Consider the following 8711-nt stretch of genomic DNA (forward strand, 5'->3'; position numbering starts at 1 on the left):
TGCCAACGCCATTAACAGTCTAGCCTCACTACAATGGAATATATCTAGCCCCTGGCCGTTCTCACATTGGGAAATCGACATTCCGGGTCATTTCCTAAAAACTGTGAGGCAGAAGAGGTTCATCATGATAGTAGCTGTAGAATACTTCTCCAATTGGCCTGAGGCAGAAGTCGATACCACTGGGGCAACATTATATCAGACAATGGCAAATAGTCTAATTGCAAGTCCTTCAAGAATTTCACGAGAAATATGGGCATATGGCACAAGTTCTCCTCGGTTGCTTACCCCAAACGAATGGATAGACAGAGGTGACGAACTGAGCTATATCCTTCAAGGATTGAAAAAATGGCTGAATGGAGCAAAAAAGAATTGGGCAGCTGAGCTGAACAATATCATATGGGCATTCCGAACTACACCGCGAAGGTACAAGAGAGACACTGTTTGCATTAGCATTTGCAACCGAAGCGATAATCCCCCATAGAGCTGCAGATCCCCCTCTTTCCGAGTCCAATTCAACAACGAGAATACCAACAAGGAGAAGCTGAGAAGCAACTTGGATGCTCTGGAGGAAATAAGAGAAGAGGCTCAAATACGTACCGCTGCTTCTCAGCAGAAGGCAGCTCGATACTACAATCAGAAGGTCTGAGAAGGGAGCCTGAAAGCGGAAGACTTGGCCTTGAGGAGATTAGAAGCAACCAAAAGAGAGCAGTTATGGGCAAACTGGCAGCAATATGAGAAGGCCCCTTCAGGATAGCTATAGTCATCAAGCCTGGGGTATACTGAATTGAAGACCTTCATGGCAACTTGGAGCCTCACGCCTGAAGGAAATCAGAGAAGAGGCTCAAATACGTACCACTGCTTCTCAGCAGAAGGCAACTCCTGAAAGCGGGAGACCTGACCTTAAGGAGATTAGAAGCAACCAGTAAGAGAGCAGCTATGGGCAAACTAACACCAATATGGGAAGGCCCCTTCAGGATAGCTATAGTCATCAAGCCTGGAGTATACTGTAACGACCCGAAAATCGGACCGCTACCGGCGCTAGGATCCAGGTCGGCTTAAGGCCGCCGGGACCCGTAGCAAGCCTGACATGCAACCTGTAAACCTGTTTAATCCCATACATGATCAACAATATACATAATAATTTAAAACTTTTCTTTCATTCAAACACCAAACTCAACCTGTGCATGCACTGAACATAGACGTAATCATAAACATCGACCCCTCTGTGGGATCTCATCAATGCCCCAATGGGCAAATACAACATATGTTGAGTTGGTTTACATAAATATCATAAAAGATCTAGGATCATGCATTAAAAGGGATACCTTACACATAGGGTCAAGCACAACCTCTAATCCTCAATATCATTACATTATATAACTATTCATAACTTTACATTTTATCATGTCCACATTCTATTTATTACATACAATGACTTCAATACTCTTGCTGACCTCCTGGTCTACCCTGTACCTGCAAACCTGGGGAATTTGGGAGAGGGGTGAGCTACTAGAGCCCAGTGAGCAGAATAATAAAACATTTAAAACATATGCTATCATGAAATGCATCACATCACAACTAATCATATCAAGGATGAACTTGTCACCATTTAGCCCTCTACATATTCCAATCATGCCAAGGGCGTAGTGCAGGCCACACCTGGTCTTTCTCTTATACATAACATAACATACATAATCCATGGTGCCGGGGGCATAGTGCAGGCCACGTCCGGTCTTTCTCTTACATAGTGCCAGGGGCGTAGTGCAGGCCACACCTGGACTTCCATATCATATCATCGTGTCATAACATATGAGGGCCAATGGATCATTCAACATTCATCCGCATCAACAACATTTTATGCAATGCAACATATTCGTGATTTCTAATGCAGACAACCTAAAATATCACATGGCATCCGTGATGCATGAATGTGCTCGAAACTGATTTATTTATTTAAAAGCATAAAAGTTATTCCACTCACCTCTAGCTAGCTCTGACACTGACTGAAGCAGCTGACTCACTGCTGAGGTCCTCGGTTCCTCGGGTCCGAACCTACACAGGTGGACTCAAATGAGGGACCAACATACTATAACATAACTCTAAAAACATCCCCCAAAAACCCTCTAAAACTCCTCAAAACATTCATGCAAAACATGCAAAGGAAGGCTGGACAGGGCACTTTCGGCGACAGGTTCGGCGGCCGAAAGTCCCTCCAGAGCCGAAAGTCAGGCAGGTTCGGCGGCACCTTCGGCGGCCGAAACTCCCAGACAGAGGCGAAACTCATGCATGTTCGGCAGCACTTTCGGCGGCCGAAACTCCCAGACAGAGACGAAAGTCTCCTTTCGGGGGCAAGCTTTGGCAGCCGAAGGCTGCTTCCACAAGAGGGTTCGGCGGCCGAAAGTCCTTTCGGCTGCCGAACCTGGTTTCTCCCAAAGGGCAGAAACTTGGTTCAAACATGCACAATGCCTCCAAACTCATACCATCATGCATTTAGCTCAACCAAAACATGCATACAAGCTCCTAGGGGTCTCAAACTACCTTAAACCCCAACTACAACACATCCAACATACATTTACAAGTCACATTGCTCAAAAACTCATCAAAAACCCATAAACTCAACATAAGCTTACTCATGCATTTTCTACCCCATGAACTTGCATAAAACTTGTTTAAAATATAATGTAAGCTAGAGATCGATCCTTACCTCTTAAAGATCGAGAGTAGAGGCGATCTAACTTGGAGTTGGGAGAGATTTAGCTCCTTGGGTCTCAAAGTGCAAAACTTGCTCAAAACTTGAAAATCTTCAAAAGAAGGTAAAAACTTGTGAAAATCTTGAAAGATCTGAAGGAAAAGACTCAAGATTGATGAGGAACGGCGAAGAACTCACCTTGGCCGACAATGGGGAGAAAAGCTCGCCCGTTTTCGGCTAAGGGACCCTTTTATAGTGGCTGGCCAGGCCACGTTTGGGGGCCGAACGTGCCTCCGCATGCATGCCATGTTCGGCGGCCGAACTTGAGGTTCGGCGGCCGAACCTGGACTTCCCTCACTTATGCCTTCGGGGGCCTAAGGCACACCCAAAATGCCTGCATGTTCGGCGGCCGAACTTGAGGTTCGGCGGCCGAACCTGGGTTTTCCTCCAAGGTTATTTTCATGCAAAAACTCATTTCATTTTTACTTAAAATCATGAAATACATTAAAACATTTTAAGAAAACATGTTTCTACCCTACTAGAGGCTTCCGAAATCCGAGATTCCACCGGACGGTAGGAATTCCGATACCGGAGTCTAGCCGGGTATTACATTCTCCCCCCTTTAAGAACATTCATCCCCGAATGTTCCTCAACTAGCACATGCAAGGCATACAACATAACATACACATAAAACACATAAGAGGCTAACCTTAGAAAAGATAAGGGTATTGCTGGAGCATGGACTCCCGTGTCTCCCAAGTGCATTCTTCTATATTGTGGTGGTTCCACAGGACTTTCACCATCGGGATTTCCTTGTTTCTTAGCTTTCTGATCTGGGTGTCTAGGATCCGTACTGGCTGCTCAACATAGGTGAGATCTTCTTGGATATCCATATCAGGCTCACTAAGAACCTTGCTCGGATCTGACACAAACTTCCTCAACATTGAAACATGGAAAACCGGATGGATTCTTTCCATTGAAGCAGGTAAATCCAGCTTGTACGACACATTCCCAATCTTTTGCAAGACTTCAAAGGGTCCGATGTATCGTGGAGCCAGTTTACCTTTCTTTCCGAACCGAACCACTCCTTTCATTGGAGACACCTTGAGCAATACCAGATCCCCCTCCTGAAACTCTACCTGTCTTCTGCGGATGTCTGCATAACTCTTCTGTCTGCTTGCAGCAGTCTTGATTCTCTCTCTGATTATGGGTACTACTCTGCTGGTGATCTCTACTAACTCAGGCCCTGCCAAGGCCTTCTCTCCAACTTCCTCCCAGCAAACAGGTGATCTGCACCTCCTTCCATATAAAGCTTCGTATGGAGCCATCCCGATGCTAGCATGATGGCTGTTATTGTAGGCAAACTCCACCAAGGGTAGATGCTGCCTCCAAGAACCGCCAAAATCCAGCACACACATTCTAAGCATATCCTCTATCGTTTGGATGGTCCTTTCAGATTGTCCGTCTGTCTGTGGATGGAAGGCAGTACTAAAATCCAACCTGGTACCCATGGCGTTCTGCAGACTCCGCCAAAATCTGGAGGTGAACTGGGGTCCTCTATCCGACACTATTGAAACGGGAACCCCATGCAGCCTGACGATCTCATCAACATATACCTACGCCAACTTGTCCACAGAATAGCCACTCCTGACAGGGATGAAGTGAGCAGATTTGGTGAGTCTGTCCACAATCACCCATATGGAGTCCAATCTGTTGGACGCTGCCGGTAACCCCACTACGAAGTCCATAGCTATATTCTCCCATTTCCACTCTGGAATAGGTAGCGGGTTAAGCATTCCAGCCGGCTTCTGATGTTCCAGCTTCACCCTCTGACACACTTCGCAGGCTGACACAAACTGTGCCACTTCTTTCTTCATCGCTGGCCACCAATAAACCTTCCTTAGATCTTGATACATCTTGGTGGCTCCAGGGTGAACGCTGTATCTTGCATTATGAGCCTCTCTCATAATGTCTCCCTTTAGCCCTATGTCATCTGGTACACACAATCGACTCCCATAGCGGAGGATCCCCTTGTTGTCGAATCTGAACTCGCTGTCTTTGCCTGACTGAACAGTCCTGGCAATCTTCACTAACTCTGGGTCCTCATACTGTTTCTGAGCCACTTGCTCCAGAAACACAGGTGTCACTCTCATCTGGGCCACTAAAGCACCTGTACCAGACAACTCCAACTGTAGACCTTCATCAATGAGCTTGTAAAACTCCTTCACCACTGGTCTCCTCTCTGCCGTGATGTGGGATAGACTGCCTAGTGACTTCCGGCTTAGGGCGTCTGCCACAACATTCGCCTTACCCGGATGGTACTGAATCTTGCAATCATAGTCACTCAACAGCTCTACCCATCTTCTCTGTCTCAAGTTCAAATCTCTTTGACTCAGGATGTACTGCAGGCTCTTATGATCTGTAAAGATCTCACATTTTACCCCATAGAGGTAGTGCCTCCACATCTTGAGCGCAAAGATTACTGCTGCCATCTCTAGGTCATGTGTGGGGTAATTCAACTCATGCTTCTTCAGCTGCCTAGAAGCATAAGCAATCACCCTCTCATTCTGCATTAGTACACAACCCAGTCCCACACGGGACGCATCACAAAAGACTGTAAAGTCCTCATCACTAGATGGCAGAGCTAACACTGGTACTGAAGTCAACCTCTTCTTAAGCTCTTCAAAACTCTCTTCGCACTGGTCGGTCCACACAAACTTTTGATTCTTCCTGGTTAGTCTGGTCAGAGGAGCTGCAATCCTTGAGAAGTCCTGAACGAACCTCCTGTAGTAACCCGCCAAACCCAAGAAACTTCTAATCTCTGTCACTGAAGTGGGTCTAGGCCAGTTAGCCACAGTTTTTGTTTTCTTGGGGTCCACCTCTATTCCATTTTCTGACACTACATGCCCCAAGAATGTAATGCTCCTCAGCCAGAACTCACACTTAGAGAACTTGGCATACAAGCCATGTTCCCTCAAGGTCTGCAGAACCAACCTCAGATGATGGGCATGCTCCTCTGCATTCCTGGAATACACTAAGATATCATCTATGAAGACAATAACGAAGTGATCCAGGTACTGGTTAAATACTCTGTTCATGAGATCCATGAATGCTGCAGGGGCGTTGGTTAACCCGAACGGCATTACAAGGAACTCAAAATGCCCATATCTGGTCCTGAAAGCCGTCTTTGGCACATCTTCTTCTCTGATCCTCAGCTGATGGTACCCCGATCTCAGATCTATTTTGGAGAAACAACCCGCTCCTGCTAGCTGGTCGAATAGATCGTCGATCCTTGGCAAAGGGTACTTATTCTTGGTAGTGACTTTGTTCAACTGCCTGTAGTCGATAAAAAGTCTAAGGGATCCATCCCTCTTTCTCACAAATAAAACTGGTGCACCCCAAGGTGAGGTACTCGGTCGGATGAAGCCCTTTTCTACCAGCTCTTGCAACTGTTCTTTCAACTCTTTCAACTCAGCTGGAGCCATCCTGTAGGGAGGGATAGAGATCGGTCGGGTTCCAGGCATCAATTCTATCTTGAACTCTATCTCCCTAGCAGGCGGTAAACCTGGTAGCTCGTCTGGGAAGACGTCTAGAAACTCTCTAACCACTGGCACCGAGGCTGTAATACCCGGCTAGACTCCGGTATCGGAATTTCTACCGTCCGGTGGAATCTCGGATGTCGGAAGCCTCTAGTAGGGTAGAAATATGTTTTCATACAATATTTTAAAGCATTTCATGGTTTTATGTATGAAAATTAAATGAGTTTTTGCATGAAAAGTCTTTGGAGGAAAACCCAGGTTCGGCCGCCGAAAGTCAAGTTCGGCCGCCGAACATGCATGCGTTTTGGAGGCACGTTAGGCCCCCGAAAGCATGAGTAAGGGAAGTTCAGGTTCGGCCGCCGAAAGTCAAGTTCGGCCGCCGAACATGGCATGTATGCGGAGGCAAGTTCGGCCCCCGAACGTGGTCTGGCCAGCCACTATAAAAGGGTCGCTTGGCCGAAATGGGCGAGCTTTCTCCCATTTTCGGCCACAGCTAGCTTCCGACCTCCCTCTTTCCAATCTAGTGTTCTTCCTTCAAATCCCCACCATTTTTCTTGAGTTTTAAGCTTGCATTGAAGGTTTTGAACTTTTGAAACAAGTTTTGGAGCTTTGGGAACTCAGGAGCTCATTTTCGTGGATCTCCAAGTTTAGGTCGTCTCCCTCTCGATCTTCAAGAGGTAAGAGCCGATCTTAAAGTTCCTTATGTGTTTTAAGTAAGTTTTAAGTTGTTTTATGGGGTAGAATGGCATGTATAGGGTTGTATGAGTTTTTAAGCAAATGTTAGGTTTTATGTGATTTGTGAACAATGTGGCTTGCTTGTGTGTTGTAGTTGGGGTTTAAGTTAGTTTGAGGCCCCTAGGAGCTTGTATGCTTGAGTATGCATGTTGTAGAATAGGGTTTTGCATGATTGGTTGTGTAGGGGGTTGACATGGACATGAAGAACCAAGTTTCTGCCCTTTGGCAGAAACCAGGTTCGGCAGCCGAAGGCACTTTCGGCCGCCGAACCAGCTTGGGAGGCAGCTTTAGGCTGCCGAAGCCTGCCCCCGAAAGTTGGAGTTTCGGCTCTGTCCGAGACTTTCGGCCGCCGAAGGTGCTGCCGAACATGCATGAGTTTCGCCTCTGTCTGGGAGTTTCGGCCGCCGAAGGTGCCGCCGAACCTGCCTGACTTTCGGCTCTGGAGGGACTTCCGGCCGCCGAAGGTGCCGCCGAAAGTGCCCTTCCCAGCCTTTTCTTGCATGTTTTCTAGGGATGTTTTGAGGTGTTTTAGGAGGTTTTTGGGGGTATGTTTAGAATTATGTTCTTGTTGTTTGGTGCCTCATTTGAGTCCACCTGTGTAGGTTCGGACCCGAGGAACCGAGACCCCCGGTTGTGAGATAGTCGTTCAGAGTTCGTTGTTAAAGCTTCAGTCACCAGGTGAGTGGGATAACTCCCTAAGTTTCTAAGTAAAGTAATTGAATAAATGAACAAATGAATGAATCTGAAAGCATACTCATGCATCATTAATGCCATGAAATATTCCAGAATGTTTGCATTAGAAATTCACGAATATGTTGCATTGCATAATTTGATGTTGATGTGGATGGTTGTTGGGTGATCCATAGTCCTCTGATGTTATGTTATGATGATATGTTATGAAAGACCAGCGAGGCCCATTCTACGCCCCTGGCATTATGTAAGAGAAAGACCAGCGAGGCCCATTCTACGCCCCTGGCACTTTAGGATGTTATGTTATGTTATGTTATATAAGAGAAAGACCAGCGAGACCCATTCTACGCCCCTGGCATTTGGAGATGTTGAGGACTAATGGTGACAATACCATCCTTTATGTGATTAGCTGTGATGTGTTGCATTTCATGAAAGCATGAAAAGAAAAAGAAAAAGTTAAATAATATGATGAAATAAAACAATGAAATAATAATAATGATAATAAGAAAAAGAATAATAAAATAAACAATAATAAACCTAAAAATGGAGGAATTAAATCAAATATTTTTACTTTCTGCTCACTGGGCTTTTTAACTCACCCCCTCTCCCCTAACCCCAGTCTTGCAGGTGCTGAGTAGATAGAGAAGTCAAGAAGAGTAAGAGAAGTCTATGTAATAGCCTAGTGGTGGACATGGTTTATTTGTAATGTAAAAGTATGTTATGTAATGTAATGAAAGTTTAGAATGTGCTTGACTGGAGGTTGTTTTAATCCCTTGTGTATATGATCCAAAAATGCTTTTATGATGTTTATGTTATCTAAGCCTATCATGTTATGATATGTTACCCATTGGGGTATTTGATGAGGACTCCAATGAGGGGTTTATGATATGTTATGTATGCACAGATTAGGCTTGGAAAGAAAAGTTTTAATTTTTATGTATGTTGTTGATCATGTATGGGATTAAACAGGTTCACAGGATGTATGTTTGGCTTGCTACGGGTTCTGGCGGCCTTATGCCGACCTGAATCCTAGCGCCGGTAGCGGTCCGATTTTCGGG

Source organism: Manihot esculenta, chromosome 12 (genome assembly GCF_001659605.2).
Source record: "Manihot esculenta cultivar AM560-2 chromosome 12, M.esculenta_v8, whole genome shotgun sequence".
Classification (NCBI taxonomy): domain Eukaryota; kingdom Viridiplantae; phylum Streptophyta; class Magnoliopsida; order Malpighiales; family Euphorbiaceae; genus Manihot; species Manihot esculenta.